The sequence below is a fragment of the Carex rostrata genome, chromosome 17, assembly GCF_964058835.1.
Source record: "Carex rostrata chromosome 17, lpCarRost1.2, whole genome shotgun sequence".
Lineage (NCBI taxonomy): Eukaryota > Viridiplantae > Streptophyta > Magnoliopsida > Poales > Cyperaceae > Carex > Carex rostrata.
This window is the reverse complement of record NC_135934.1, coordinates 92,548-117,045: the sequence shown is the minus strand read 5'-3', so window position 1 is coordinate 117,045 and position 24,498 is coordinate 92,548. Positions and strand designations below refer to the sequence as shown.

Genomic DNA, 24,498 nt, shown 5'->3' with positions numbered 1-24,498 from the left:
TCGTTGCGCTCACGTACAAAATTACGCCATTTACGGATGCGACGCGCGGCAACAAAACAAAAAGGAATGCAACACAGGGACTTCCCAGGAGGTCACCCATCCTAGTACTACTCCTGCCCAAGCACGCTTAACTGCGGAGTTCCGATGGGATCCGGTGCTTTAGTGCTGGTATGATCGCATCCGTTATAGAATGACTCAAACCTCTTCTTAAACGCAAATAACGACTGCACTTTTTATTTCCCTCTTTCTTTTAAATTAAAAATCGATTTTATTTCATAAAAAATAATCTACTTTTTATTTAACTTAAGAATTGCTATGTCACAATTCGATAAAACTCCGAGACAACCGCCTCGTGGCGCTCACGTACAAAATTACGCCATTTACGGATGCGACGCGCGGCAACAAAACAAAAAGGAATGCAACACAGGGACTTCCCAGGAGGTCACCCATCCTAGTACTACTCCTGCCCAAGCACGCTTAACTGCGGAGTTCCGATGGGATCCGGTGCTTTAGTGCTGGTATGATCGCATCCGTTATAGAATGACTCAAACCTCTTCTTAAACGCAAATAACGACTGCACTTTTTATTTCCCTCTTTCTTTTAAATTAAAAATCGATTTTATTTCATAAAAAATAATCTACTTTTTATTTAACTTAAGAATTGCTATGTCATAATTCGATAAAACTCCGAGACAACCGCCTCGTTGCGCTCACGTACAAAATTACGCCATTTACGGATGCGACGCGCGGCAACAAAACAAAAAGGAATGCAACACAGGGACTTCCCAGGAGGTCACCCATCCTAGTACTACTCCTGCCCAAGCACGCTTAACGGCGGAGTTCCGATGGGATCCGGTGCTTTAGTGCTGGTATGATCGCATCCGTTATAGAATGACTCAAACCTCTTCTTAAACGCAAATAACGACTGCACTTTTTATTTCCCTCTTTCTTTTAAATTAAAAATCGATTTTATTTCATCAAAAAAAATCTACTTTTTATTTAACTTAAGAATTGATATGTCACAATTCGATAAAACTCCGAGACAACCGCCTCGTTGCGCTCACGTACAAAATTACGCCATTTACGGATGCGACGCGCGGCAACAAAACAAAAAGGAATGCAACACAGGGACTTCCCAGGAGGTCACCCATCCTAGTACTACTCCTGCCCAAGCACGCTTAACTGCGGAGTTCCGATGGGATCCGGTGCTTTAGTGCTGGTATGATCGCATCCGTTATAGAATGACTCAAACCTCTTCTTAAACGCAAATAACGACTGCACTTTTTATTTCCCTCTTTCTTTTAAATTAAAAATCGATTTTATTTCATCAAAAATAATCTACTTTTTATTTAACTTAAGAATTGCTATGTCACAATTCGATAAAACTCCGAGACAACCGCCTCGTTGCGCTCACGTACAAAATTACGCCATTTACGGATGCGACGCGCGGCAACAAAACAAAAAGGAATGCAACACAGGGACTTCCCAGGAGGTCACCCATCCTAGTACTACTCCTGCCCAAGCACGCTTAACTGCGGAGTTCCGATGGGATCCGGTGCTTTAGTGCTGGTATGATCGCATCCGTTATAGAATGACTCAAACCTCTTCTTAAACGCAAATAACGACTGCACTTTTTATTTCCCTCTTTCTTTTAAATTAAAAATCGATTTTATTTCATAAAAAATAATCTACTTTTTATTTAACTTAAGAATTGCTATGTCATAATTCGATAAAACTCCGAGACAACCGCCTCGTTGCGCTCACGTACAAAATTACGCCATTTACGGATGCGACGCGCGGCAACAAAACAAAAAGGAATGCAACACAGGGACTTCCCAGGAGGTCACCCATCCTAGTACTACTCCTGCCCAAGCACGCTTAACTGCGGAGTTCCGATGGGATCCGGTGCTTTAGTGCTGGTATGATCGCATCCGTTATAGAATGACTCAAACCTCTTCTTAAACGCAAATAACGACTGCACTTTTTATTTCCCTCTTTCTTTTAAATTAAAAATCGATTTTATTTCATCAAAAAAAATCTACTTTTTATTTAACTTAAGAATTGATATGTCACAATTCGATAAAACTCCGAGACAACCGCCTCGTTGCGCTCACGTACAAAATTACGCCATTTACGGATGCGACGCGCGGCAACAAAACAAAAAGGAATGCAACACAGGGACTTCCCAGGAGGTCACCCATCCTAGTACTACTCCTGCCCAAGCACGCTTAACTGCGGAGTTCCGATGGGATCCGGTGCTTTAGTGCTGGTATGATCGCATCCGTTATAGAATGACTCAAACCTCTTCTTAAACGCAAATAACGACTGCACTTTTTATTTCCCTCTTTCTTTTAAATTAAAAATCGATTTTATTTCATCAAAAATAATCTACTTTTTATTTAACTTAAGAATTGCTATGTCACAATTCGATAAAACTCCGAGACAACCGCCTCGTTGCGCTCACGTACAAAATTACGCCATTTACGGATGCGACGCGCGGCAACAAAACAAAAAGGAATGCAACACAGGGACTTCCCAGGAGGTCACCCATCCTAGTACTACTCCTGCCCAAGCACGCTTAACTGCGGAGTTCCGATGGGATCCGGTGCTTTAGTGCTGGTATGATCGCATCCGTTATAGAATGACTCAAACCTCTTCTTAAACGCAAATAACGACTGCACTATTTATTTCCCTCTTTCTTTTAAATTAAAAATCGATTTTATTTCATAAAAAATAATCTACTTTTTATTTAACTTAAGAATTGCTATGTCATAATTCGATAAAACTCCGAGACAACCGCCTCGTTGCGCTCACGTACAAAATTACGCCATTTACGGATGCGACGCGCGGCAACAAAACAAAAAGGAATGCAACACAGGGACTTCCCAGGAGGTCACCCATCCTAGTACTACTCCTGCCCAAGCACGCTTAACTGCGGAGTTCCGATGGGAGCCGGTGCTTTAGTGCTGGTATGATCGCATCCGTTATAGAATGACTCAAACCTCTTCTTAAACGCAAATAACGACTGCACTATTTATTTCCCTCTTTCTTTTAAATTAAAAATCGATTTTATTTCATAAAAAATAATCTACTTTTTATTTAACTTAAGAATTGCTATGTCATAATTCGATAAAACTCCGAGACAACCGCCTCGTTGCGCTCACGTACAAAATTACGCCATTTACGGATGCGACGCGCGGCAACAAAACAAAAAGGAATGCAACACAGGGACTTCCCAGGAGGTCACCCATCCTAGTACTACTCCTGCCCAAGCACGCTTAACTGCGGAGTTCCGATGGGATCCGGTGCTTTAGTGCTGGTATGATCGCATCCGTTATAGAATGACTCAAACCTCTTCTTAAACGCAAATAACGACTGCACTTTTTATTTCCCTCTTTCTTTTAAATTAAAAATCGATTTTATTTCATCAAAAATAATCTACTTTTTATTTAACTTAAGAATTGCTATGTCACAATTCGATAAAACTCCGAGACAACCGCCTCGTTGCGCTCACGTACAAAATTACGCCATTTACGGATGCGACGCGCGGCAACAAAACAAAAAGGAATGCAACACAGGGACTTCCCAGGAGGTCACCCATCCTAGTACTACTCCTGCCCAAGCACGCTTAACTGCGGAGTTCCGATGGGATCCGGTGCTTTAGTGCTGGTATGATCGCATCCGTTATAGAATGACTCAAACCTCTTCTTAAACGCAAATAACGACTGCACTTTTTATTTCCCTCTTTCTTTTAAATTAAAAATCGATTTTATTTCATAAAAAATAATCTACTTTTTATTTAACTTAAGAATTGCTATGTCATAATTCGATAAAACTCCGAGACAACCGCCTCGTTGCGCTCACGTACAAAATTACGCCATTTACGGATGCGACGCGCGGCAACAAAACAAAAAGGAATGCAACACAGGGACTTCCCAGGAGGTCACCCATCCTAGTACTACTCCTGCCCAAGCACGCTTAACTGCGGAGTTCCGATGGGATCCGGTGCTTTAGTGCTGGTATGATCGCATCCGTTATAGAATGACTCAAACCTCTTCTTAAACGCAAATAACGACTGCACTTTTTATTTCCCTCTTTCTTTTAAATTAAAAATCGATTTTATTTCATCAAAAAAAATCTACTTTTTATTTAACTTAAGAATTGATATGTCACAATTCGATAAAACTCCGAGACAACCGCCTCGTTGCGCTCACGTACAAAATTACGCCATTTACGGATGCGACGCGCGGCAACAAAACAAAAAGGAATGCAACACAGGGACTTCCCAGGAGGTCACCCATCCTAGTACTACTCCTGCCCAAGCACGCTTAACTGCGGAGTTCCGATGGGATCCGGTGCTTTAGTGCTGGTATGATCGCATCCGTTATAGAATGACTCAAACCTCTTCTTAAACGCAAATAACGACTGCACTTTTTATTTCCCTCTTTCTTTTAAATTAAAAATCGATTTTATTTCATCAAAAATAATCTACTTTTTATTTAACTTAAGAATTGCTATGTCACAATTCGATAAAACTCCGAGACAACCGCCTCGTTGCGCTCACGTACAAAATTACGCCATTTACGGATGCGACGCGCGGCAACAAAACAAAAAGGAATGCAACACAGGGACTTCCCAGGAGGTCACCCATCCTAGTACTACTCCTGCCCAAGCACGCTTAACTGCGGAGTTCCGATGGGATCCGGTGCTTTAGTGCTGGTATGATCGCATCCGTTATAGAATGACTCAAACCTCTTCTTAAACGCAAATAACGACTGCACTATTTATTTCCCTCTTTCTTTTAAATTAAAAATCGATTTTATTTCATAAAAAATAATCTACTTTTTATTTAACTTAAGAATTGCTATGTCATAATTCGATAAAACTCCGAGACAACCGCCTCGTTGCGCTCACGTACAAAATTACGCCATTTACGGATGCGACGCGCGGCAACAAAACAAAAAGGAATGCAACACAGGGACTTCCCAGGAGGTCACCCATCCTAGTACTACTCCTGCCCAAGCACGCTTAACTGCGGAGTTCCGATGGGATCCGGTGCTTTAGTGCTGGTATGATCGCATCCGTTATAGAATGACTCAAACCTCTTCTTAAACGCAAATAACGACTGCACTTTTTATTTCCCTCTTTCTTTTAAATTAAAAATCGATTTTATTTCATCAAAAAAAATCTACTTTTTATTTAACTTAAGAATTGATATGTCACAATTCGATAAAACTCCGAGACAACCGCCTCGTTGCGCTCACGTACAAAATTACGCCATTTACGGATGCGACGCGCGGCAACAAAACAAAAAGGAATGCAACACAGGGACTTCCCAGGAGGTCACCCATCCTAGTACTACTCCTGCCCAAGCACGCTTAACTGCGGAGTTCCGATGGGATCCGGTGCTTTAGTGCTGGTATGATCGCATCCGTTATAGAATGACTCAAACCTCTTCTTAAACGCAAATAACGACTGCACTATTTATTTCCCTCTTTCTTTTAAATTAAAAATCGATTTTATTTCATAAAAAATAATCTACTTTTTATTTAACTTAAGAATTGCTATGTCATAATTCGATAAAACTCCGAGACAACCGCCTCGTTGCGCTCACGTACAAAATTACGCCATTTACGGATGCGACGCGCGGCAACAAAACAAAAAGGAATGCAACACAGGGACTTCCCAGGAGGTCACCCATCCTAGTACTACTCCTGCCCAAGCACGCTTAACTGCGAATTTCCGATGGGATCCGGTGCTTTAGTGCTGGTATGATCGCATCCGTTATAGAATGACTCAAACCTCTTCTTAAACGCAAATAACGACTGCACTTTTTATTTCCCTCTTTCTTTTAAATTAAAAATCGATTTTATTTCATCAAAAAAAATCTACTTTTTATTTAACTTAAGAATTGATATGTCACAATTCGATAAAACTCCGAGACAACCGCCTCGTTGCGCTCACGTACAAAATTACGCCATTTACGGATGCGACGCGCGGCAACAAAACAAAAAGGAATGCAACACAGGGACTTCCCAGGAGGTCACCCATCCTAGTACTACTCCTGCCCAAGCACGCTTAACTGCGGAGTTCCGATGGGATCCGGTGCTTTAGTGCTGGTATGATCGCATCCGTTATATAATGACTCAAACCTCTTCTTAAACGCAAATAACGACTGCACTATTTATTTCCCTCTTTCTTTTAAATTAAAAATCGATTTTATTTCATAAAAAATAATCTACTTTTTATTTAACTTAAGAATTGCTATGTCACAATTCGATAAAACTCCGAGACAACCGCCTCGTTGCGCTCACGTACAAAATTACGCCATTTACGGATGCGACGCGCGGCAACAAAACAAAAAGGAATGCAACACAGGGACTTCCCAGGAGGTCACCCATCCTAGTACTACTCCTGCCCAAGCACGCTTAACTGCGGAGTTCCGATGGGAGCCGGTGCTTTAGTGCTGGTATGATCGCATCCGTTATAGAATGACTCAAACCTCTTCTTAAACGCAAATAACGACTGCACTATTTATTTCCCTCTTTCTTTTAAATTAAAAATCGATTTTATTTCATAAAAAATAATCTACTTTTTATTTAACTTAAGAATTGCTATGTCATAATTCGATAAAACTCCGAGACAACCGCCTCGTTGCGCTCACGTACAAAATTACGCCATTTACGGATGCGACGCGCGGCAACAAAACAAAAAGGAATGCAACACAGGGACTTCCCAGGAGGTCACCCATCCTAGTACTACTCCTGCCCAAGCACGCTTAACTGCGGATTTCCGATGGGATCCGGTGCTTTAGTGCTGGTATGATCGCATCCGTTATAGAATGACTCAAACCTCTTCTTAAACGCAAATAACGACTGCACTTTTTATTTCCCTCTTTCTTTTAAATTAAAAATCGATTTTATTTCATCAAAAAAAATCTACTTTTTATTTAACTTAAGAATTGATATGTCACAATTCGATAAAACTCCGAGACAACCGCCTCGTTGCGCTCACGTACAAAATTACGGCATTTACGGATGCGACGCGCGGCAACAAAACAAAAAGGAATGCAACACAGGGACTTCCCAGGAGGTCACCCATCCTAGTACTACTCCTGCCCAAGCACGCTTAACTGCGGAGTTCCGATGGGTTCCGGTGCTTTAGTGCTGGTATGATCGCATCCGTTATAGAATGACTCAAACCTCTTCTTAAACGCAAATAACGACTGCACTTTTTATTTCCCTCTTTCTTTTAAATTAAAAATCGATTTTATTTCATCAAAAAAAATCTACTTTTTATTTAACTTAAGAATTGATATGTCACAATTCGATAAAACTCCGAGACAACCGCCTCGTTGCGCTCACGTACAAAATTACGCCATTTACGGATGCGACGCGCGGCAACAAAACAAAAAGGAATGCAACACAGGGACTTCCCAGGAGGTCACCCATCCTAGTACTACTCCTGCCCAAGCACGCTTAACTGCGGAGTTCCGATGGGATCCGGTGCTTTAGTGCTGGTATGATCGCATCCGTTATAGAATGACTCAAACCTCTTCTTAAACGCAAATAACGACTGCACTTTTTATTTCCCTCTTTCTTTTAAATTAAAAATCGATTTTATTTCATCAAAAAAAATCTACTTTTTATTTAACTTAAGAATTGATATGTCACAATTCGACAAAACTCCGAGACAACCGCCTCGTTGCGCTCACGTAGAAAATTACGCCATTTACGGATGCGACGCGCGGCAACAAAACAAAAAGGAATGCAACACAGGGACTTCCCAGGAGGTCACCCATCCTAGTACTACTCCTGCCCAAGCACGCTTAACTGCGGAGTTCCGATGGGATCCGGTGCTTTAGTGCTGGTATGATCGCATCCGTTATAGAATGACTCAAACCTCTTCTTAAACGCAAATAACGACTGCACTATTTATTTCCCTCTTTCTTTTAAATTAAAAATCGATTTTATTTCATAAAAAATAATCTACTTTTTATTTAACTTAAGAATTGCTATGTCATAATTCGATAAAACTCCGAGACAACCGCCTCGTTGCGCTCACGTACAAAATTACGCCATTTACGGATGCGACGCGCGGCAACAAAACAAAAAGGAATGCAACACAGGGACTTCCCAGGAGGTCACCCATCCTAGTACTACTCCTGCCCAAGCACGCTTAACTGCGGAGTTCCGATGGGATCCGGTGCTTTAGTGCTGGTATGATCGCATCCGTTATAGAATGACTCAAACCTCTTCTTAAACGCAAATAACGACTGCACTATTTATTTCCCTCTTTCTTTTAAATTAAAAATCGATTTTATTTCATAAAAAATAATCAACTTTTTATTTAACTTAAGAATTGCTATGTCATAATTCGATAAAACTCCGAGACAACCGCCTCGTTGCGCTCACGTACAAAATTACGCCATTTACGGATGCGACGCGCGGCAACAAAACAAAAAGGAATGCAACACAGGGACTTCCCAGGAGGTCACCCATCCTAGTACTACTCCTGCCCAAGCACGCTTAACTGCGGAGTTCCGATGGGATCCGGTGCTTTAGTGCTGGTATGATCGCATCCGTTATAGAATGACTCAAACCTCTTCTTAAACGCAAATAACGACTGCACTTTTTATTTCCCTCTTTCTTTTAAATTAAAAATCGATTTTATTTCATAAAAAAAAATCTACTTTTTATTTAACTTAAGAATTGATATGTCACAATTCGATAAAAATCCGAGACAACCGCCTCGTTGCGCTCACGTACAAAATTACGCCATTTACGGATGCGACGCGCGGCAACAAAACAAAAAGGAATGCAACACAGGGACTTCCCAGGAGGTCACCCATCCTAGTACTACTCCTGCCCAAGCACGCTTAACTGCGGAGTTCCGATGGGATCCGGTGCTTTAGTGCTGGTATGATCGCATCCGTTATAGAATGACTCAAACCTCTTCTTAAACGCAAATAACGACTGCACTATTTATTTCCCTCTTTCTTTTAAATTAAAAATCGATTTTATTTCATAAAAAATAATCTACTTTTTATTTAACTTAAGAATTGCTATGTCATAATTCGATAAAACTCCGAGACAACCGCCTCGTTGCGCTCACGTACAAAATTACGCCATTTACGGATGCGACGCGCGGCAACAAAACAAAAAGGAATGCAACACAGGGACTTCCCAGGAGGTCACCCATCCTAGTACTACTCCTGCCCAAGCACGCTTAACTGCGGATTTCCGATGGGATCCGGTGCTTTAGTGCTGGTATGATCGCATCCGTTATAGAATGACTCAAACCTCTTCTTAAACGCAAATAACGACTGCACTTTTTATTTCCCTCTTTCTTTTAAATTAAAAATCGATTTTATTTCATCAAAAAAAATCTACTTTTTATTTAACTTAAGAATTGATATGTCACAATTCGATAAAACTCCGAGACAACCGCCTCGTTGCGCTCACGTACAAAATTACGCCATTTACGGATGCGACGCGCGGCAACAAAACAAAAAGGAATGCAACACAGGGACTTCCCAGGAGGTCACCCATCCTAGTACTACTCCTGCCCAAGCACGCTTAACTGCGGAGTTCCGATGGGATCCGGTGCTTTAGTGCTGGTATGATCGCATCCGTTATAGAATGACTCAAACCTCTTCTTAAACGCAAATAGCGACTGCACTTTTTATTTCCCTCTTTCTTTTAAATTAAAAATCGATTTTATTTCATAAAAAATAATCAACTTTTTATTTAACTTAAGAATTGCTATGTCATAATTCGATAAAACTCCGAGACAACCGCCTCGTTGCGCTCACGTACAAAATTACGCCATTTACGGATGCGACGCGCGGCAACAAAACAAAAAGGAATGCAACACAGGGACTTCCCAGGAGGTCACCTATCCTAGTACTACTCCTGCCCAAGCACGCTTAACTGCGGAGTTCCGATGGGATCCGGTGCTTTAGTGCTGGTATGATCGCATCCGTTATAGAATGACTCAAACCTCTTCTTAAACGCAAATAACGACTGCACTATTTATTTCCCTCTTTCTTTTAAATTAAAAATCGATTTTATTTCATAAAAAATAATCTACTTTTTATTTAACTTAAGAATTGCTATGTCATAATTCGATAAAACTCCGAGACAACCGCCTCGTTGCGCTCACGTACAAAATTACGCCATTTACGGATGCGACGCGCGGCAACAAAACAAAAAGGAATGCAACACAGGGACTTCCCAGGAGGTCACCCATCCTAGTACTACTCCTGCCCAAGCACGCTTAACTGCGGATTTCCGATGGGATCCGGTGCTTTAGTGCTGGTATGATCGCATCCGTTATAGAATGACTCAAACCTCTTCTTAAACGCAAATAACGACTGCACTTTTTATTTCCCTCTTTCTTTTAAATTAAAAATCGATTTTATTTCATCAAAAAAAATCTACTTTTTATTTAACTTAAGAATTGATATGTCACAATTCGATAAAACTCCGAGACAACCGCCTCGTTGCGCTCACGTACAAAATTACGCCATTTACGGATGCGACGCGCGGCAACAAAACAAAAAGGAATGCAACACAGGGACTTCCCAGGAGGTCACCTATCCTAGTACTACTCCTGCCCAAGCACGCTTAACTGCGGAGTTCCGATGGGATCCGGTGCTTCAGTGCTGGTATGATCGCATCCGTTATAGAATGACTCAAACCTCTTCTTAAACGCAAATAACGACTGCACTATTTATTTCCCTCTTTCTTTTAAATTAAAAATCGATTTTATTTCATAAAAAATAATCAACTTTTTATTTAACTTAAGAATTGCTATGTCATAATTCGATAAAACTCCGAGACAACCGCCTCGTTGCGCTCACGTACAAAATTACGCCATTTACGGATGCGACGCGCGGCAACAAAACAAAAAGGAATGCAACACAGGGACTTCCCAGGAGGTCACCCATCCTAGTACTACTCCTGCCCAAGCACGCTTAACTGCGGAGTTCCGATGGGATCCGGTGCTTTAGTGCTGGTATGATCGCATCCGTTATAGAATGACTCAAACCTCTTCTTAAAAGCAAATAACGACTGCACTTTTTATTTCCCTCTTTCTTTTAAATTAAAAATCGATTTTATTTCATAAAAAAAAATCTACTTTTTATTTAACTTAAGAATTGATATGTCACAATTCGATAAAACTCCGAGACAACCGCCTCGTTGCGCTCACGTACAAAATTACGCCATTTACGGATGCGACGCGCGGCAACAAAACAAAAAGGAATGCAACACAGGGACTTCCCAGGAGGTCACCCATCCTAGTACTACTCCTGCCCAAGCACGCTTAACTGCGGAGTTCCGATGGGATCCGGTGCTTTAGTGCTGGTATGATCGCATCCGTTATAGAATGACTCAAACCTCTTCTTAAACGCAAATAACGACTGCACTTTTTATTTCCCTCTTTCTTTTAAATTAAAAATCGATTTTATTTCATCAAAAAAAATCTACTTTTTATTTAACTTAAGAATTGATATGTCACAATTCGATAAAACTCCGAGACAACCGCCTCGTTGCGCTCACGTACAAAATTACGCCATTTACGGATGCGACGCGCGGCAACAAAACAAAAAGGAATGCAACACAGGGACTTCCCAGGAGGTCACCCATCCTAGTACTACTCCTGCCCAAGCACGCTTAACTGCGGAGTTCCGATGGGATCCGGTGCTTTAGTGCTGGTATGATCGCATCCGTTATAGAATGACTCAAACCTCTTCTTAAACGCAAATAACGACTGCACTATTTATTTCCCTCTTTCTTTTAAATTAAAAATCGATTTTATTTCATAAAAAATAATCTACTTTTTATTTAACTTAAGAATTGCTATGTCATAATTCGATAAAACTCCGAGACAACCGCCTCGTTGCGCTCACGTACAAAATTACGCCATTTACGGATGCGACGCGCGGCAACAAAACAAAAAGGAATGCAACACAGGGACTTCCCAGGAGGTCACCCATCCTAGTACTACTCCTGCCCAAGCACGCTTAACTGCGGAGTTCCGATGGGATCCGGTGCTTTAGTGCTGGTATGATCGCATCCGTTATAGAATGACTCAAACCTCTTCTTAAACGCAAATAACGACTGCACTATTTATTTCCCTCTTTCTTTTAAATTAAAAATCGATTTTATTTCATAAAAAATAATCTACTTTTTATTTAACTTAAGAATTGCTATGTCATAATTCGATAAAACTCCGAGACAACCGCCTCGTTGCGCTCACGTACAAAATTACGCCATTTACGGATGCGACGCGCGGCAACAAAACAAAAAGGAATGCAACACAGGGACTTCCCAGGAGGTCACCCATCCTAGTACTACTCCTGCCCAAGCACGCTTAACTGCGGAGTTCCGATGGGATCCGGTGCTTTAGTGCTGGTATGATCGCATCCGTTATAGAATGACTCAAACCTCTTCTTAAACGCAAATAACGACTGCACTTTTTATTTCCCTCTTTCTTTTAAATTAAAAATCGATTTTATTTCATCAAAAAAAATCTACTTTTTATTTAACTTAAGAATTGATATGTCACAATTCGATAAAACTCCGAGACAACCGCCTCGTTGCGCTCACGTACAAAATTACGCCATTTACGGATGCGACGCGCGGCAACAAAACAAAAAGGAATGCAACACAGGGACTTCCCAGGAGGTCACCCATCCTAGTACTACTCCTGCCCAAGCACGCTTAACTGCGGAGTTCCGATGGGATCCGGTGCTTTAGTGCTGGTATGATCGCATCCGTTATAGAATGACTCAAACCTCTTCTTAAACGCAAATAACGACTGCACTATTTATTTCCCTCTTTCTTTTAAATTAAAAATCGATTTTATTTCATAAAAAATAATCTACTTTTTATTTAACTTAAGAATTGCTATGTCATAATTCGATAAAACTCCGAGACAACCGCCTCGTTGCGCTCACGTACAAAATTACGCCATTTACGGATGCGACGCGCGGCAACAAAACAAAAAGGAATGCAACACAGGGACTTCCCAGGAGGTCACCCATCCTAGTACTACTCCTGCCCAAGCACGCTTAACTGCGGATTTCCGATGGGATCCGGTGCTTTAGTGCTGGTATGATCGCATCCGTTATAGAATGACTCAAACCTCTTCTTAAACGCAAATAACGACTGCACTTTTTATTTCCCTCTTTCTTTTAAATTAAAAATCGATTTTATTTCATCAAAAAAAATCTACTTTTTATTTAACTTAAGAATTGATATGTCACAATTCGATAAAACTCCGAGACAACCGCCTCGTTGCGCTCACGTACAAAATTACGCCATTTACGGATGCGACGCGCGGCAACAAAACAAAAAGGAATGCAACACAGGGACTTCCCAGGAGGTCACCCATCCTAGTACTACTCCTGCCCAAGCACGCTTAACTGCGGAGTTCCGATGGGATCCGGTGCTTTAGTGCTGGTATGATCGCATCCGTTATAGAATGACTCAAACCTCTTCTTAAACGCAAATAACGACTGCACTTTTTATTTCCCTCTTTCTTTTAAATTAAAAATCGATTTTATTTCATCAAAAAAAATCTACTTTTTATTTAACTTAAGAATTGATATGTCACAATTCGATAAAACTCCGAGACAACCGCCTCGTTGCGCTCACGTACAAAATTACGCCATTTACGGATGCGACGCGCGGCAACAAAACAAAAAGGAATGCAACACAGGGACTTCCCAGGAGGTCACCCATCCTAGTACTACTCCTGCCCAAGCACGCTTAACTGCGGAGTTCCGATGGGATCCGGTGCTTTAGTGCTGGTATGATCGCATCCGTTATAGAATGACTCAAACCTCTTCTTAAACGCAAATAGCGACTGCACTTTTTATTTCCCTCTTTCTTTTAAATTAAAAATCGATTTTATTTCATAAAAAATAATCAACTTTTTATTTAACTTAAGAATTGCTATGTCATAATTCGATAAAACTCCGAGACAACCGCCTCGTTGCGCTCACGTACAAAATTACGCCATTTACGGATGCGACGCGCGGCAACAAAACAAAAAGGAATGCAACACAGGGACTTCCCAGGAGGTCACCTATCCTAGTACTACTCCTGCCCAAGCACGCTTAACTGCGGAGTTCCGATGGGATCCGGTGCTTTAGTGCTGGTATGATCGCATCCGTTATAGAATGACTCAAACCTCTTCTTAAACGCAAATAACGACTGCACTATTTATTTCCCTCTTTCTTTTAAATTAAAAATCGATTTTATTTCATAAAAAATAATCTACTTTTTATTTAACTTAAGAATTGCTATGTCATAATTCGATAAAACTCCGAGACAACCGCCTCGTTGCGCTCACGTACAAAATTACGCCATTTACGGATGCGACGCGCGGCAACAAAACAAAAAGGAATGCAACACAGGGACTTCCCAGGAGGTCACCCATCCTAGTACTACTCCTGCCCAAGCACGCTTAACTGCGGATTTCCGATGGGATCCGGTGCTTTAGTGCTGGTATGATCGCATCCGTTATAGAATGACTCAAACCTCTTCTTAAACGCAAATAACGACTGCACTTTTTATTTCCCTCTTTCTTTTAAATTAAAAATCGATTTTATTTCATCAAAAAAAATCTACTTTTTATTTAACTTAAGAATTGATATGTCACAATTCGATAAAACTCCGAGACAACCGCCTCGTTGCGCTCACGTACAAAATTACGCCATTTACGGATGCGACGCGCGGCAACAAAACAAAAAGGAATGCAACACAGGGACTTCCCAGGAGGTCACCTATCCTAGTACTACTCCTGCCCAAGCACGCTTAACTGCGGAGTTCCGATGGGATCCGGTGCTTCAGTGCTGGTATGATCGCATCCGTTATAGAATGACTCAAACCTCTTCTTAAACGCAAATAACGACTGCACTATTTATTTCCCTCTTTCTTTTAAATTAAAAATCGATTTTATTTCATAAAAAATAATCAACTTTTTATTTAACTTAAGAATTGCTATGTCATAATTCGATAAAACTCCGAGACAACCGCCTCGTTGCGCTCACGTACAAAATTACGCCATTTACGGATGCGACGCGCGGCAACAAAACAAAAAGGAATGCAACACAGGGACTTCCCAGGAGGTCACCCATCCTAGTACTACTCCTGCCCAAGCACGCTTAACTGCGGAGTTCCGATGGGATCCGGTGCTTTAGTGCTGGTATGATCGCATCCGTTATAGAATGACTCAAACCTCTTCTTAAAAGCAAATAACGACTGCACTTTTTATTTCCCTCTTTCTTTTAAATTAAAAATCGATTTTATTTCATAAAAAAAAATCTACTTTTTATTTAACTTAAGAATTGATATGTCACAATTCGATAAAACTCCGAGACAACCGCCTCGTTGCGCTCACGTACAAAATTACGCCATTTACGGATGCGACGCGCGGCAACAAAACAAAAAGGAATGCAACACAGGGACTTCCCAGGAGGTCACCCATCCTAGTACTACTCCTGCCCAAGCACGCTTAACTGCGGAGTTCCGATGGGATCCGGTGCTTTAGTGCTGGTATGATCGCATCCGTTATAGAATGACTCAAACCTCTTCTTAAACGCAAATAACGACTGCACTTTTTATTTCCCTCTTTCTTTTAAATTAAAAATCGATTTTATTTCATCAAAAAAAATCTACTTTTTATTTAACTTAAGAATTGATATGTCACAATTCGATAAAACTCCGAGACAACCGCCTCGTTGCGCTCACGTACAAAATTACGCCATTTACGGATGCGACGCGCGGCAACAAAACAAAAAGGAATGCAACACAGGGACTTCCCAGGAGGTCACCCATCCTAGTACTACTCCTGCCCAAGCACGCTTAACTGCGGAGTTCCGATGGGATCCGGTGCTTTAGTGCTGGTATGATCGCATCCGTTATAGAATGACTCAAACCTCTTCTTAAACGCAAATAACGACTGCACTATTTATTTCCCTCTTTCTTTTAAATTAAAAATCGATTTTATTTCATAAAAAATAATCTACTTTTTATTTAACTTAAGAATTGCTATGTCATAATTCGATAAAACTCCGAGACAACCGCCTCGTTGCGCTCACGTACAAAATTACGCCATTTACGGATGCGACGCGCGGCAACAAAACAAAAAGGAATGCAACACAGGGACTTCCCAGGAGGTCACCCATCCTAGTACTACTCCTGCCCAAGCACGCTTAACTGCGGAGTTCCGATGGGATCCGGTGCTTTAGTGCTGGTATGATCGCATCCGTTATAGAATGACTCAAACCTCTTCTTAAACGCAAATAACGACTGCACTATTTATTTCCCTCTTTCTTTTAAATTAAAAATCGATTTTATTTCATAAAAAATAATCTACTTTTTATTTAACTTAAGAATTGCTATGTCATAATTCGATAAAACTCCGAGACAACCGCCTCGTTGCGCTCACGTACAAAATTACGCCATTTACGGATGCGACGCGCGGCAACAAAACAAAAAGGAATGCAACACAGGGACTTCCCAGGAGGTCACCCATCCTAGTACTACTCCTGCCCAAGCACGCTTAACTGCGGAGTTCCGATGGGATCCGGTGCTTTAGTGCTGGTATGATCGCATCCGTTATAGAATGACTCAAACCTCTTCTTAAACGCAAATAACGACTGCACTTTTTATTTCCCTCTTTCTTTTAAATTAAAAATCGATTTTATTTCATCAAAAAAAATCTACTTTTTATTTAACTTAAGAATTGATATGTCACAATTCGATAAAACTCCGAGACAACCGCCTCGTTGCGCTCACGTACAAAATTACGCCATTTACGGATGCGACGCGCGGCAACAAAACAAAAAGGAATGCAACACAGGGACTTCCCAGGAGGTCACCCATCCTAGTACTACTCCTGCCCAAGCACGCTTAACTGCGGAGTTCCGATGGGATCCGGTGCTTTAGTGCTGGTATGATCGCATCCGTTATAGAATGACTCAAACCTCTTCTTAAACGCAAATAACGACTGCACTATTTATTTCCCTCTTTCTTTTAAATTAAAAATCGATTTTATTTCATAAAAAATAATCTACTTTTTATTTAACTTAAGAATTGCTATGTCATAATTCGATAAAACTCCGAGACAACCGCCTCGTTGCGCTCACGTACAAAATTACGCCATTTACGGATGCGACGCGCGGCAACAAAACAAAAAGGAATGCAACACAGGGACTTCCCAGGAGGTCACCCATCCTAGTACTACTCCTGCCCAAGCACGCTTAACTGCGGATTTCCGATGGGATCCGGTGCTTTAGTGCTGGTATGATCGCATCCGTTATAGAATGACTCAAACCTCTTCTTAAACGCAAATAACGACTGCACTTTTTATTTCCCTCTTTCTTTTAAATTAAAAATCGATTTTATTTCATCAAAAAAAATCTACTTTTTATTTAACTTAAGAATTGATATGTCACAATTCGATAAAACTCCGAGACAACCGCCTCGTTGCGCTCACGTACAAAATTACGCCATTTACGGATGCGACGCGCGGCAACAAAACAAAAAGGAATGCAACACAGGGACTTCCCAGGAGGTCACCCATCCTAGTACTACTCCTGCCCAAGCACGCTTAACTGCGGAGTTCCGATGGGATCCGGTGCTTTAGTGCTGGTATGATCGCATCCGTTATAGAATGACTCAAACCTCTTCTTAAACGCAAATAACGACTGCACTATTTATTTCCCTCTTTCTTTTAAATTAAAAATCGATTTTATTTCATAAAAAATAATCTACTTTTTATTTAACTTAAGAATTGCTATGTCATAATTCGATAAAACTCCGAGACAACCGCCTCGTTGCGCTCACGTACAAAATTACGCCATTTACGGATGCGACGCGCGGCAACAAAACAAAAAGGAATGCAACACAGGGACTTCCCAGGAGGTCACCCATCCTAGTACTACTCCTGCCCAAGCACGCTTAACTGCGGATTTCCGATGGGATCCGGTGCTTTAGTGCTGGTATGATCGCATCCGTTATAGAATGACTCAAACCTCTTCTTAAACGCAAATAACGACTGCACTTTTTATTTCCCTCTTTCTTTTAAATTAAAAATCGATTTTATTTCATCAAAAAAAATCTACTTTTTATTTAACTTAAGAATTGATATGTCACAATTCGATAAAACTCCGAGACAACCGCCTCGTTGCGCTCACGTACAAAATTACGCCATTTACGGATGCGACGCGCGGCAACAAAACAAAAAGGAATGCAACACAGGGACTTCCCAGGAGGTCACCCATCCTAGTACTACTCCTGCCCAAGCACGCTTAACTGCGGAGTTCCGATGGGATCCGGTGCTTTAGTGCTGGTATGATCGCATCCGTTATAGAATGACTCAAACCTCTTCTTAAACGCAAATAACGACTGCACTATTTATTTCCCTCTTTCTTTTAAATTAAAAATCGATTTTATTTCATAAAAAATAATCTACTTTTTATTTAACTTAAGAATTGCTATGTCATAATTCGATAAAACTCCGAGACAACCGCCTCGTTGCGCTCACGTACAAAATTACGCCATTTACGGATGCGACGCGCGGCAACAAAACAAAAAGGAATGCAACACAGGGACTTCCCAGGAGGTCACCCATCCTAGTACTACTCCTGCCCAAGCACGATTAACTGCGGATTTCCGATGGGATCCGGTGCTTTAGTGCTGGTATGATCGCATCCGTTATAGAATGACTCAAACCTCTTCTTAAACGCAAATAACGACTGCACTTTTTATTTCCCTCTTTCTTTTAAATTAAAAATCGATTTTATTTCATCAAAAAAAATCTACTTTTTATTTAACTTAAGAATTGATATGTCACAATTCGATAAAACTCCGAGACAACCGCCTCGTTGCGCTCACGTACAAAATTACGCCATTTACGGATGCGACGCGCGGCAACAAAACAAAAAGGAATGCAACACAGGGACTTCCCAGGAGGTCACCCATCCTAGTACTACTCCTGCCCAAGCACGCTTAACTGCGGACTTCCGATGGGATCCGGTGCTTTAGTGCTGGTATGATCGCATCCGTTATAGAATGACTCAAACCTCTTCTTAAACGCAAATAACGACTGCACTATTTATTTCCCTCTTTCTTTTAAATTAAAAATCGATTTTATTTCATAAAAAATAATCTACTTTTTATTTAACTTAAGAATTGCTATGTCATAATTCGATAAAACTCCGAGACAACCGCCTCGTTGCGCTCACGTACAAAATTACGCCATTTACGGATGCGACGCGCGGCAACAAAACAAAAAGGAATGCAACACAGGGACTTCCCAGGAGGTCACCCATCCTAGTACTACTCCTGCCCAAGCACGCTTAACTGCGGATTTCCGATGGGATCCGGTGCTTTAGTGCTGGTATGATCGCATCCGTTATAGAATGACTCAAACCTCTTCTTAAACGCAAATAACGACTGCACTTTTTATTTCCCTCTTTCTTTTAAATTAAAAATCGATTTTATTTCATCAAAAAAAATCTACTTTTTATTTAACTTAAGAATTGATATGTCACAATTCGATAAAACTCCGAGACAACCGCCTCGTTGCGCTCACGTACAAAATTACGCCATTTACGGATGCGACGCGCGGCAACAAAACAAAAAGGAATGCAACACAGGGACTTCCCAGGAGGTCACCCATCCTAGTACTACTCCTGCCCAAGCACGCTTAACTGCGGAGTTCCGATGGGATCCGGTGCTTTAGTGCTGGTATGATCGCATCCGTTATAGAATGACTCAAACCTCTTCTTAAACGCAAATAACGACTGCACTTTTTATTTCCCTCTTTCTTTTAAATTAAAAATCGATTTTATTTCATCAAAAAAAATCTACTTTTTATTTAACTTAAGAATTGATATGTCACAATTCGATAAAACTCCGAGACAACCGCCTCGTTGCGCTCACGTACAAAATTACGCCATTTACGGATGCGACGCGCGGCAACAAAACAAAAAGGAATGCAACACAGGGACTTCCCAGGAGGTCACCCATCCTAGTACTACTCCTGCCCAAGCACGCTTAACTGCGGAGTTCCGATGGGATCCGGTGCTTTAGTGCTGGTATGATCGCATCCGTTATAGAATGACTCAAACCTCTTCTTAAACGCAAATAACGACTGCACTATTTATTTCCCTCTTTCTTTTAAATTAAAAATCGATTTTATTTCATAAAAAATAATCTACTTTTTATTTAACTTAAGAATTGCTATGTCATAATTCGATAAAACTCCGAGACAACCGCCTCGTTGCGCTCACGTACAAAATTACGCCATTTACGGATGCGACGCGCGGCAACAAAACAAAAAGGAATGCAACACAGGGACTTCCCAGGAGGTCACCCATCCTAGTACTACTCCTGCCCAAGCACGCTTAACTGCGGAGTTCCGATGGGATCCGGTGCTTTAGTGCTGGTATGATCGCATCCGTTATAGAATGACTCAAACCTCTTCTTAAACGCAAATAACGACTGCACTATTTATTTCCCTCTTTCTTTTAAATTAAAAATCGATTTTATTTCATAAAAAATAATCTACTTTTTATTTAACTTAAGAATTGCTATGTCATAATTCGATAAAACTCCGAGACAACCGCCTCGTTGCGCTCACGTACAAAATTACGCCATTTACGGATGCGACGCGCGGCAACAAAACAAAAAGGAATGCAACACAGGGACTTCCCAGGAGGTCACCCATCCTAGTATTACTCCTGCCCAAGCACGCTTAACTGCGGAGTTCCGATGGGATCCGGTGCTTTAGTGCTGGTATGATCGCATCCGTTATAGAATGACTCAAACCTCTTCTTAAACGCAAATAACGACTGCACTTTTTATTTCCCTCTTTCTTTTAAATTAAAAATCGATTTTATTTCATCAAAAAAAATCTACTTTTTATTTAACTTAAGAATTGATATGTCACAATTCGATAAAACTCCGAGACAACCGCCTCGTTGCGCTCACGTACAAAATTACGCCATTTACGGATGCGACGCGCGGCAACAAAACAAAAAGGAATGCAACACAGGGACTTCCCAGGAGGTCACCCATCCTAGTACTACTCCTGCCCAAGCACGCTTAACTGCGGAGTTCCGATGGGATCCGGTGCTTTAGTGCTGGTATGATCGCATCCGTTATAGAATGACTCAAACCTCTTCTTAAACGCAAATAACGACTGCACTATTTATTTCCCTCTTTCTTTTAAATTAAAAATCGATTTTATTTCATAAAAAATAATCTACTTTTTATTTAACTTAAGAATTGCTATGTCATAATTCGATAAAACTCCGAGACAACCGCCTCGTTGCGCTCACGTACAAAATTACGCCATTTACGGATGCGACGCGCGGCAACAAAACAAAAAGGAATGCAACACAGGGACTTCCCAGGAGGTCACCCATCCTAGTACTACTCCTGCCCAAGCACGCTTAACTGCGGATTTCCGATGGGATCCGGTGCTTTAGTGCTGGTATGATCGCATCCGTTATAGAATGACTCAAACCTCTTCTTAAACGCAAATAACGACTGCACTTTTTATTTCCCTCTTTCTTTTAAATTAAAAATCGATTTTATTTCATCAAAAAAAATCTACTTTTTATTTAACTTAAGAATTGATATGTCACAATTCGATAAAACTCCGAGACAACCGCCTCGTTGCGCTCACGTACAAAATTACGCCATTTACGGATGCGACGCGCGGCAACAAAACAAAAAGGAATGCAACACAGGGACTTCCCAGGAGGTCACCCATCCTAGTACTACTCCTGCCCAAGCACGCTTAACTGCGGAGTTCCGATGGGATCCGGTGCTTTAGTGCTGGTATGATCGCATCCGTTATAGAATGACTCAAACCTCTTCTTAAACGCAAATAACGACTGCACTATTTATTTCCCTCTTTCTTTTAAATTAAAAATCGATTTTATTTCATAAAAAATAATCTACTTTTTATTTAACTTAAGAATTGCTATGTCATAATTCGATAAAACTCCGAGACAACCGCCTCGTTGCGCTCACGTACAAAATTACGCCATTTACGGATGCGACGCGCGGCAACAAAACAAAAAGGAATGCAACACAGGGACTTCCCAGGAGGTCACCCATCCTAGTACTACTCCTGCCCAGGCACGCTTAACTGCGGATTTCCGATGGGATCCGGTGCTTTAGTGCTGGTATGATCGCATCCGTTATAGAATGACTCAAACCTCTTCTTAAACGCAAATAACGACTGCACTTTTTATTTCCCTCTTTCTTTTAAATTAAAAATCGATTTTATTTCATCAAAAAAAATCTACTTTTTATTTAACTTAAGAATTGATATGTCACAATTCGATAAAACTCCGAGACAACCGCCTCGTTGCGCTCACGTACAAAATTACGCCATTTACGGATGCGACGCGCGGCAACAAAACAAAAAGGAATGCAACACAGGGACTTCCCAGGAGGTCACCCATCCTAGTACTACTCCTGCCCAAGCACGCTTAACTGCGGAGTTCCGATGGGATCCGGTGCTTTAGTGCTGGTATGATCGCATCCGTTATAGAATGACTCAAACCTCTTCTTAAACGCAAATAACGACTGCACTATTTATTTCCCTCTTTCTTTTAAATTAAAAATCGATTTTATTTCATAAAAAATAATCTACTTTTTATTTAACTTAAGAATTGCTATGTCATAATTCGATAAAACTCCGAGACAACCGCCTCGTTGCGCTCACGTACAAAATTACGCCATTTACGGATGCGACGCGCGGCAACAAAACAAAAAGGAATGCAACACAGGGACTTCCCAGGAGGTCACCCATCCTAGTACTACTCCTGCCCAAGCACGCTTAACTGCGGAGTTCCGATGGGATCCGGTGCTTTAGTGCTGGTATGATCGCATCCGTTATAGAATGACTCAAACCTCTTCTTAAACGCAAATAACGACTGCACTTTTTATTTCCCTCTTTCTTTTAAATTAAAAATCGATTTTATTTCATCAAAAAAAATCTACTTTTTATTTAACTTAAGAATTGATATGTCACAATTCGATAAAACTCCGAGACAACCGCCTCGTTGCGCTCACGTACAAAATTACGCCATTTACGGATGCGACGCGCGGCAACAAAACAAAAAGGAATGCAACACAGGGACTTCCCAGGAGGTCACCCATCCTAGTACTACTCCTGCCCAAGCACGCTTAACTGCGGAGTTCCGATGGGATCCGGTGCTTTAGTGCTGGTATGATCGCATCCGTTATAGAATGACTCAAACCTCTTCTTAAACGCAAATAACGACTGCACTTTTTATTTCCCTCTTTCTTTTAAATTAAAAATCGATTTTATTTCATCAAAAAAAATCTACTTTTTATTTAACTTAAGAATTGATATGTCACAATTCGATAAAACTCCGAGACAACCGCCTCGTTGCGCTCACGTACAAAATTACGCCATTTACGGATGCGACGCGCGGCAACAAAACAAAAAGGAATGCAACACAGGGACTTCCCAGGAGGTCACCCATCCTAGTACTACTCCTGCCCAAGCACGCTTAACTGCGGAGTTCCGATGGGATCCGGTGCTTTAGTGCTGGTATGATCGCATCCGTTATAGAATGACTCAAACATCTTCTTAAACGCAAATAACGACTGCACTATTTATTTCCCTCTTTCTTTTAAATTAAAAATCGATTTTATTTCATAAAAAATAATCTACTTTTTATTTAACTTAAGAATTGCTATGTCATAATTCGATAAAACTCCGAGACAACCGCCTCGTTGCGCTCACGTACAAAATTACGCCATTTACGGATGCGACGCGCGGCAACAAAACAAAAAGGAATGCAACACAGGGACTTCCCAGGAGGTCACCCATCCTAGTATTACTCCTGCCCAAGCACGCTTAACTGCGGAGTTCCGATGGGATCCGGTGCTTTAGTGCTGGTATGATCGCATCCGTTATAGAATGACTCAAACCTCTTCTTAAACGCAAATAAGGACTGCACTTTTTATTTCCTTCTTTCTTTTAAATTAAAAATCGATTTTATTTCATCAAAAAAAATCTACTTTTTATTTAACTTAAGAATTGATATGTCACAATTCGATAAAACTCCGAGACAACCGCCTCGTTGCGCTCACGTACAAAATTACGCCATTTACGGATGCGACGCGCGGCAACAAAACAAAAAGGAATGCAACACAGGGACTTCCCAGGAGGTCACCCATCCTAGTACTACTCCTGCCCAAGCACGCTTAACTGCGGAGTTCCGATGGGATCCGGTGCTTTAGTGCTGGTATGATCGCATCCGTTATAGAATGACTCAAACCTCTTCTTAAACGCAAATAACGACTGCACTATTTATTTCCCTCTTTCTTTTAAATTAAAAATCGATTTTATTTCATAAAAAATAATCTACTTTTTATTTAACTTAAGAATTGCTATGTCATAATTCGATAAAACTCCGAGACAACCG

The 24,498-nt window shown here is 40.9% G+C and overlaps 70 non-coding genes across 70 annotated transcripts; all 70 read right to left on the bottom strand.

The window, feature by feature from the left end:
- Nucleotides 1-63: 63 nt before the first annotated feature.
- LOC144568939 (5S ribosomal RNA) lies at nt 64-182 on the bottom strand. Its single transcript, XR_013515855.1, has one exon. It is a non-coding gene; the product is annotated as a 5S ribosomal RNA (ribosomal RNA).
- Nucleotides 183-413: 231 nt separating this feature from the next.
- LOC144568938 (5S ribosomal RNA) lies at nt 414-532 on the bottom strand. Its single transcript, XR_013515854.1, has one exon. It is a non-coding gene; the product is annotated as a 5S ribosomal RNA (ribosomal RNA).
- Nucleotides 533-763: 231 nt separating this feature from the next.
- On the bottom strand, nt 764-882 carry LOC144568951 (5S ribosomal RNA). The gene has a single exon (XR_013515867.1). It is a non-coding gene; the product is annotated as a 5S ribosomal RNA (ribosomal RNA).
- Nucleotides 883-1,113: 231 nt separating this feature from the next.
- Nucleotides 1,114-1,232, bottom strand: LOC144568937 (5S ribosomal RNA). Its single transcript, XR_013515853.1, has one exon. It is a non-coding gene; the product is annotated as a 5S ribosomal RNA (ribosomal RNA).
- Nucleotides 1,233-1,463: 231 nt separating this feature from the next.
- LOC144568936 (5S ribosomal RNA) lies at nt 1,464-1,582 on the bottom strand. The gene has a single exon (XR_013515852.1). It is a non-coding gene; the product is annotated as a 5S ribosomal RNA (ribosomal RNA).
- Nucleotides 1,583-1,813: 231 nt separating this feature from the next.
- Nucleotides 1,814-1,932, bottom strand: LOC144568935 (5S ribosomal RNA). The gene has a single exon (XR_013515851.1). It is a non-coding gene; the product is annotated as a 5S ribosomal RNA (ribosomal RNA).
- Nucleotides 1,933-2,163: 231 nt separating this feature from the next.
- Nucleotides 2,164-2,282, bottom strand: LOC144568934 (5S ribosomal RNA). The gene has a single exon (XR_013515850.1). It is a non-coding gene; the product is annotated as a 5S ribosomal RNA (ribosomal RNA).
- A 231-nt stretch (nt 2,283-2,513) lies between these two features.
- LOC144568933 (5S ribosomal RNA) lies at nt 2,514-2,632 on the bottom strand. Its single transcript, XR_013515849.1, has one exon. It is a non-coding gene; the product is annotated as a 5S ribosomal RNA (ribosomal RNA).
- Nucleotides 2,633-2,863: 231 nt separating this feature from the next.
- Nucleotides 2,864-2,982, bottom strand: LOC144569001 (5S ribosomal RNA). Its single transcript, XR_013515915.1, has one exon. It is a non-coding gene; the product is annotated as a 5S ribosomal RNA (ribosomal RNA).
- Nucleotides 2,983-3,213: 231 nt separating this feature from the next.
- On the bottom strand, nt 3,214-3,332 carry LOC144568932 (5S ribosomal RNA). The gene has a single exon (XR_013515848.1). It is a non-coding gene; the product is annotated as a 5S ribosomal RNA (ribosomal RNA).
- A 231-nt stretch (nt 3,333-3,563) lies between these two features.
- Nucleotides 3,564-3,682, bottom strand: LOC144568931 (5S ribosomal RNA). The gene has a single exon (XR_013515847.1). It is a non-coding gene; the product is annotated as a 5S ribosomal RNA (ribosomal RNA).
- A 231-nt stretch (nt 3,683-3,913) lies between these two features.
- On the bottom strand, nt 3,914-4,032 carry LOC144568929 (5S ribosomal RNA). The gene has a single exon (XR_013515846.1). It is a non-coding gene; the product is annotated as a 5S ribosomal RNA (ribosomal RNA).
- A 231-nt stretch (nt 4,033-4,263) lies between these two features.
- LOC144568927 (5S ribosomal RNA) lies at nt 4,264-4,382 on the bottom strand. The gene has a single exon (XR_013515844.1). It is a non-coding gene; the product is annotated as a 5S ribosomal RNA (ribosomal RNA).
- A 231-nt stretch (nt 4,383-4,613) lies between these two features.
- Nucleotides 4,614-4,732, bottom strand: LOC144568926 (5S ribosomal RNA). Its single transcript, XR_013515843.1, has one exon. It is a non-coding gene; the product is annotated as a 5S ribosomal RNA (ribosomal RNA).
- A 231-nt stretch (nt 4,733-4,963) lies between these two features.
- LOC144568925 (5S ribosomal RNA) lies at nt 4,964-5,082 on the bottom strand. Its single transcript, XR_013515842.1, has one exon. It is a non-coding gene; the product is annotated as a 5S ribosomal RNA (ribosomal RNA).
- A 231-nt stretch (nt 5,083-5,313) lies between these two features.
- LOC144568924 (5S ribosomal RNA) lies at nt 5,314-5,432 on the bottom strand. The gene has a single exon (XR_013515841.1). It is a non-coding gene; the product is annotated as a 5S ribosomal RNA (ribosomal RNA).
- Nucleotides 5,433-5,663: 231 nt separating this feature from the next.
- On the bottom strand, nt 5,664-5,782 carry LOC144569007 (5S ribosomal RNA). Its single transcript, XR_013515920.1, has one exon. It is a non-coding gene; the product is annotated as a 5S ribosomal RNA (ribosomal RNA).
- Nucleotides 5,783-6,013: 231 nt separating this feature from the next.
- Nucleotides 6,014-6,132, bottom strand: LOC144568923 (5S ribosomal RNA). The gene has a single exon (XR_013515840.1). It is a non-coding gene; the product is annotated as a 5S ribosomal RNA (ribosomal RNA).
- A 231-nt stretch (nt 6,133-6,363) lies between these two features.
- On the bottom strand, nt 6,364-6,482 carry LOC144569000 (5S ribosomal RNA). Its single transcript, XR_013515914.1, has one exon. It is a non-coding gene; the product is annotated as a 5S ribosomal RNA (ribosomal RNA).
- Nucleotides 6,483-6,713: 231 nt separating this feature from the next.
- Nucleotides 6,714-6,832, bottom strand: LOC144568990 (5S ribosomal RNA). The gene has a single exon (XR_013515903.1). It is a non-coding gene; the product is annotated as a 5S ribosomal RNA (ribosomal RNA).
- Nucleotides 6,833-7,063: 231 nt separating this feature from the next.
- On the bottom strand, nt 7,064-7,182 carry LOC144568953 (5S ribosomal RNA). Its single transcript, XR_013515869.1, has one exon. It is a non-coding gene; the product is annotated as a 5S ribosomal RNA (ribosomal RNA).
- A 231-nt stretch (nt 7,183-7,413) lies between these two features.
- LOC144568922 (5S ribosomal RNA) lies at nt 7,414-7,532 on the bottom strand. The gene has a single exon (XR_013515839.1). It is a non-coding gene; the product is annotated as a 5S ribosomal RNA (ribosomal RNA).
- Nucleotides 7,533-7,763: 231 nt separating this feature from the next.
- Nucleotides 7,764-7,882, bottom strand: LOC144568921 (5S ribosomal RNA). The gene has a single exon (XR_013515838.1). It is a non-coding gene; the product is annotated as a 5S ribosomal RNA (ribosomal RNA).
- Nucleotides 7,883-8,113: 231 nt separating this feature from the next.
- On the bottom strand, nt 8,114-8,232 carry LOC144568920 (5S ribosomal RNA). Its single transcript, XR_013515837.1, has one exon. It is a non-coding gene; the product is annotated as a 5S ribosomal RNA (ribosomal RNA).
- Nucleotides 8,233-8,463: 231 nt separating this feature from the next.
- Nucleotides 8,464-8,582, bottom strand: LOC144568919 (5S ribosomal RNA). The gene has a single exon (XR_013515836.1). It is a non-coding gene; the product is annotated as a 5S ribosomal RNA (ribosomal RNA).
- Nucleotides 8,583-8,813: 231 nt separating this feature from the next.
- LOC144568918 (5S ribosomal RNA) lies at nt 8,814-8,932 on the bottom strand. Its single transcript, XR_013515835.1, has one exon. It is a non-coding gene; the product is annotated as a 5S ribosomal RNA (ribosomal RNA).
- A 231-nt stretch (nt 8,933-9,163) lies between these two features.
- On the bottom strand, nt 9,164-9,282 carry LOC144568989 (5S ribosomal RNA). The gene has a single exon (XR_013515902.1). It is a non-coding gene; the product is annotated as a 5S ribosomal RNA (ribosomal RNA).
- A 231-nt stretch (nt 9,283-9,513) lies between these two features.
- On the bottom strand, nt 9,514-9,632 carry LOC144568916 (5S ribosomal RNA). The gene has a single exon (XR_013515833.1). It is a non-coding gene; the product is annotated as a 5S ribosomal RNA (ribosomal RNA).
- Nucleotides 9,633-9,863: 231 nt separating this feature from the next.
- Nucleotides 9,864-9,982, bottom strand: LOC144568966 (5S ribosomal RNA). Its single transcript, XR_013515881.1, has one exon. It is a non-coding gene; the product is annotated as a 5S ribosomal RNA (ribosomal RNA).
- A 231-nt stretch (nt 9,983-10,213) lies between these two features.
- LOC144568986 (5S ribosomal RNA) lies at nt 10,214-10,332 on the bottom strand. Its single transcript, XR_013515900.1, has one exon. It is a non-coding gene; the product is annotated as a 5S ribosomal RNA (ribosomal RNA).
- Nucleotides 10,333-10,563: 231 nt separating this feature from the next.
- Nucleotides 10,564-10,682, bottom strand: LOC144568968 (5S ribosomal RNA). The gene has a single exon (XR_013515883.1). It is a non-coding gene; the product is annotated as a 5S ribosomal RNA (ribosomal RNA).
- A 231-nt stretch (nt 10,683-10,913) lies between these two features.
- Nucleotides 10,914-11,032, bottom strand: LOC144568915 (5S ribosomal RNA). The gene has a single exon (XR_013515832.1). It is a non-coding gene; the product is annotated as a 5S ribosomal RNA (ribosomal RNA).
- A 231-nt stretch (nt 11,033-11,263) lies between these two features.
- On the bottom strand, nt 11,264-11,382 carry LOC144568913 (5S ribosomal RNA). The gene has a single exon (XR_013515831.1). It is a non-coding gene; the product is annotated as a 5S ribosomal RNA (ribosomal RNA).
- A 231-nt stretch (nt 11,383-11,613) lies between these two features.
- LOC144568912 (5S ribosomal RNA) lies at nt 11,614-11,732 on the bottom strand. The gene has a single exon (XR_013515830.1). It is a non-coding gene; the product is annotated as a 5S ribosomal RNA (ribosomal RNA).
- Nucleotides 11,733-11,963: 231 nt separating this feature from the next.
- LOC144568911 (5S ribosomal RNA) lies at nt 11,964-12,082 on the bottom strand. Its single transcript, XR_013515829.1, has one exon. It is a non-coding gene; the product is annotated as a 5S ribosomal RNA (ribosomal RNA).
- Nucleotides 12,083-12,313: 231 nt separating this feature from the next.
- Nucleotides 12,314-12,432, bottom strand: LOC144568910 (5S ribosomal RNA). The gene has a single exon (XR_013515828.1). It is a non-coding gene; the product is annotated as a 5S ribosomal RNA (ribosomal RNA).
- Nucleotides 12,433-12,663: 231 nt separating this feature from the next.
- Nucleotides 12,664-12,782, bottom strand: LOC144568909 (5S ribosomal RNA). Its single transcript, XR_013515827.1, has one exon. It is a non-coding gene; the product is annotated as a 5S ribosomal RNA (ribosomal RNA).
- Nucleotides 12,783-13,013: 231 nt separating this feature from the next.
- On the bottom strand, nt 13,014-13,132 carry LOC144568985 (5S ribosomal RNA). The gene has a single exon (XR_013515899.1). It is a non-coding gene; the product is annotated as a 5S ribosomal RNA (ribosomal RNA).
- Nucleotides 13,133-13,363: 231 nt separating this feature from the next.
- On the bottom strand, nt 13,364-13,482 carry LOC144568908 (5S ribosomal RNA). The gene has a single exon (XR_013515826.1). It is a non-coding gene; the product is annotated as a 5S ribosomal RNA (ribosomal RNA).
- Nucleotides 13,483-13,713: 231 nt separating this feature from the next.
- LOC144568907 (5S ribosomal RNA) lies at nt 13,714-13,832 on the bottom strand. Its single transcript, XR_013515825.1, has one exon. It is a non-coding gene; the product is annotated as a 5S ribosomal RNA (ribosomal RNA).
- Nucleotides 13,833-14,063: 231 nt separating this feature from the next.
- LOC144568965 (5S ribosomal RNA) lies at nt 14,064-14,182 on the bottom strand. The gene has a single exon (XR_013515880.1). It is a non-coding gene; the product is annotated as a 5S ribosomal RNA (ribosomal RNA).
- Nucleotides 14,183-14,413: 231 nt separating this feature from the next.
- On the bottom strand, nt 14,414-14,532 carry LOC144568984 (5S ribosomal RNA). Its single transcript, XR_013515898.1, has one exon. It is a non-coding gene; the product is annotated as a 5S ribosomal RNA (ribosomal RNA).
- A 231-nt stretch (nt 14,533-14,763) lies between these two features.
- Nucleotides 14,764-14,882, bottom strand: LOC144568967 (5S ribosomal RNA). The gene has a single exon (XR_013515882.1). It is a non-coding gene; the product is annotated as a 5S ribosomal RNA (ribosomal RNA).
- A 231-nt stretch (nt 14,883-15,113) lies between these two features.
- Nucleotides 15,114-15,232, bottom strand: LOC144568906 (5S ribosomal RNA). The gene has a single exon (XR_013515824.1). It is a non-coding gene; the product is annotated as a 5S ribosomal RNA (ribosomal RNA).
- A 231-nt stretch (nt 15,233-15,463) lies between these two features.
- On the bottom strand, nt 15,464-15,582 carry LOC144568904 (5S ribosomal RNA). Its single transcript, XR_013515822.1, has one exon. It is a non-coding gene; the product is annotated as a 5S ribosomal RNA (ribosomal RNA).
- Nucleotides 15,583-15,813: 231 nt separating this feature from the next.
- Nucleotides 15,814-15,932, bottom strand: LOC144568903 (5S ribosomal RNA). Its single transcript, XR_013515821.1, has one exon. It is a non-coding gene; the product is annotated as a 5S ribosomal RNA (ribosomal RNA).
- A 231-nt stretch (nt 15,933-16,163) lies between these two features.
- Nucleotides 16,164-16,282, bottom strand: LOC144568902 (5S ribosomal RNA). Its single transcript, XR_013515820.1, has one exon. It is a non-coding gene; the product is annotated as a 5S ribosomal RNA (ribosomal RNA).
- Nucleotides 16,283-16,513: 231 nt separating this feature from the next.
- On the bottom strand, nt 16,514-16,632 carry LOC144568901 (5S ribosomal RNA). The gene has a single exon (XR_013515819.1). It is a non-coding gene; the product is annotated as a 5S ribosomal RNA (ribosomal RNA).
- Nucleotides 16,633-16,863: 231 nt separating this feature from the next.
- LOC144568900 (5S ribosomal RNA) lies at nt 16,864-16,982 on the bottom strand. The gene has a single exon (XR_013515818.1). It is a non-coding gene; the product is annotated as a 5S ribosomal RNA (ribosomal RNA).
- Nucleotides 16,983-17,213: 231 nt separating this feature from the next.
- Nucleotides 17,214-17,332, bottom strand: LOC144568983 (5S ribosomal RNA). The gene has a single exon (XR_013515897.1). It is a non-coding gene; the product is annotated as a 5S ribosomal RNA (ribosomal RNA).
- Nucleotides 17,333-17,563: 231 nt separating this feature from the next.
- On the bottom strand, nt 17,564-17,682 carry LOC144568899 (5S ribosomal RNA). Its single transcript, XR_013515817.1, has one exon. It is a non-coding gene; the product is annotated as a 5S ribosomal RNA (ribosomal RNA).
- Nucleotides 17,683-17,913: 231 nt separating this feature from the next.
- Nucleotides 17,914-18,032, bottom strand: LOC144568982 (5S ribosomal RNA). The gene has a single exon (XR_013515896.1). It is a non-coding gene; the product is annotated as a 5S ribosomal RNA (ribosomal RNA).
- A 231-nt stretch (nt 18,033-18,263) lies between these two features.
- LOC144568898 (5S ribosomal RNA) lies at nt 18,264-18,382 on the bottom strand. The gene has a single exon (XR_013515816.1). It is a non-coding gene; the product is annotated as a 5S ribosomal RNA (ribosomal RNA).
- A 231-nt stretch (nt 18,383-18,613) lies between these two features.
- Nucleotides 18,614-18,732, bottom strand: LOC144569006 (5S ribosomal RNA). Its single transcript, XR_013515919.1, has one exon. It is a non-coding gene; the product is annotated as a 5S ribosomal RNA (ribosomal RNA).
- A 231-nt stretch (nt 18,733-18,963) lies between these two features.
- LOC144568995 (5S ribosomal RNA) lies at nt 18,964-19,082 on the bottom strand. Its single transcript, XR_013515909.1, has one exon. It is a non-coding gene; the product is annotated as a 5S ribosomal RNA (ribosomal RNA).
- A 231-nt stretch (nt 19,083-19,313) lies between these two features.
- On the bottom strand, nt 19,314-19,432 carry LOC144568981 (5S ribosomal RNA). The gene has a single exon (XR_013515895.1). It is a non-coding gene; the product is annotated as a 5S ribosomal RNA (ribosomal RNA).
- Nucleotides 19,433-19,663: 231 nt separating this feature from the next.
- On the bottom strand, nt 19,664-19,782 carry LOC144568897 (5S ribosomal RNA). The gene has a single exon (XR_013515815.1). It is a non-coding gene; the product is annotated as a 5S ribosomal RNA (ribosomal RNA).
- Nucleotides 19,783-20,013: 231 nt separating this feature from the next.
- On the bottom strand, nt 20,014-20,132 carry LOC144568896 (5S ribosomal RNA). Its single transcript, XR_013515814.1, has one exon. It is a non-coding gene; the product is annotated as a 5S ribosomal RNA (ribosomal RNA).
- A 231-nt stretch (nt 20,133-20,363) lies between these two features.
- LOC144568895 (5S ribosomal RNA) lies at nt 20,364-20,482 on the bottom strand. The gene has a single exon (XR_013515813.1). It is a non-coding gene; the product is annotated as a 5S ribosomal RNA (ribosomal RNA).
- Nucleotides 20,483-20,713: 231 nt separating this feature from the next.
- On the bottom strand, nt 20,714-20,832 carry LOC144568961 (5S ribosomal RNA). Its single transcript, XR_013515876.1, has one exon. It is a non-coding gene; the product is annotated as a 5S ribosomal RNA (ribosomal RNA).
- A 231-nt stretch (nt 20,833-21,063) lies between these two features.
- Nucleotides 21,064-21,182, bottom strand: LOC144568893 (5S ribosomal RNA). Its single transcript, XR_013515811.1, has one exon. It is a non-coding gene; the product is annotated as a 5S ribosomal RNA (ribosomal RNA).
- Nucleotides 21,183-21,413: 231 nt separating this feature from the next.
- On the bottom strand, nt 21,414-21,532 carry LOC144568980 (5S ribosomal RNA). Its single transcript, XR_013515894.1, has one exon. It is a non-coding gene; the product is annotated as a 5S ribosomal RNA (ribosomal RNA).
- Nucleotides 21,533-21,763: 231 nt separating this feature from the next.
- LOC144568892 (5S ribosomal RNA) lies at nt 21,764-21,882 on the bottom strand. The gene has a single exon (XR_013515810.1). It is a non-coding gene; the product is annotated as a 5S ribosomal RNA (ribosomal RNA).
- A 231-nt stretch (nt 21,883-22,113) lies between these two features.
- LOC144568994 (5S ribosomal RNA) lies at nt 22,114-22,232 on the bottom strand. Its single transcript, XR_013515908.1, has one exon. It is a non-coding gene; the product is annotated as a 5S ribosomal RNA (ribosomal RNA).
- A 231-nt stretch (nt 22,233-22,463) lies between these two features.
- On the bottom strand, nt 22,464-22,582 carry LOC144568891 (5S ribosomal RNA). The gene has a single exon (XR_013515809.1). It is a non-coding gene; the product is annotated as a 5S ribosomal RNA (ribosomal RNA).
- A 231-nt stretch (nt 22,583-22,813) lies between these two features.
- On the bottom strand, nt 22,814-22,932 carry LOC144568890 (5S ribosomal RNA). The gene has a single exon (XR_013515808.1). It is a non-coding gene; the product is annotated as a 5S ribosomal RNA (ribosomal RNA).
- Nucleotides 22,933-23,163: 231 nt separating this feature from the next.
- LOC144568889 (5S ribosomal RNA) lies at nt 23,164-23,282 on the bottom strand. The gene has a single exon (XR_013515807.1). It is a non-coding gene; the product is annotated as a 5S ribosomal RNA (ribosomal RNA).
- Nucleotides 23,283-23,513: 231 nt separating this feature from the next.
- On the bottom strand, nt 23,514-23,632 carry LOC144568887 (5S ribosomal RNA). The gene has a single exon (XR_013515806.1). It is a non-coding gene; the product is annotated as a 5S ribosomal RNA (ribosomal RNA).
- A 231-nt stretch (nt 23,633-23,863) lies between these two features.
- LOC144568960 (5S ribosomal RNA) lies at nt 23,864-23,982 on the bottom strand. Its single transcript, XR_013515875.1, has one exon. It is a non-coding gene; the product is annotated as a 5S ribosomal RNA (ribosomal RNA).
- Nucleotides 23,983-24,213: 231 nt separating this feature from the next.
- LOC144568886 (5S ribosomal RNA) lies at nt 24,214-24,332 on the bottom strand. The gene has a single exon (XR_013515805.1). It is a non-coding gene; the product is annotated as a 5S ribosomal RNA (ribosomal RNA).
- Between the last annotated feature and the right edge of the window lie 166 nt (nt 24,333-24,498).